Source organism: Apaloderma vittatum, unplaced genomic scaffold, assembly GCF_000703405.1.
Source record: "Apaloderma vittatum isolate BGI_N311 unplaced genomic scaffold, ASM70340v1 scaffold22321, whole genome shotgun sequence".
NCBI lineage: Eukaryota > Metazoa > Chordata > Aves > Trogoniformes > Trogonidae > Apaloderma > Apaloderma vittatum.
Genome location: NW_009697669.1, coordinates 1 through 242, shown reverse-complemented (window position 1 = coordinate 242; position 242 = coordinate 1).

The window sequence follows — 242 nt, the reverse complement described above, 5'->3', positions numbered from 1 at the left end:
GCCCCCTGGAAGGCAAGGCCCGGATCGCTGCGGTAGTTGCAAGAGGAGCACAGCGGCATCCCGGGGACCCTCTGCCCGCCGCCAAGGGACACCGCTGTGACAGCCAGGATTCGGCCCTCCACAAACATCTCCTCTGCACCGAGGGGCTGGGAATGAACTCAAACAAAGAGGCGTACTCCCCACCCCTCTCCCCCAGTTTCACCTGGGCTGGTTTCTGCCCCTGGGTTCGCACCTCGTCCCCT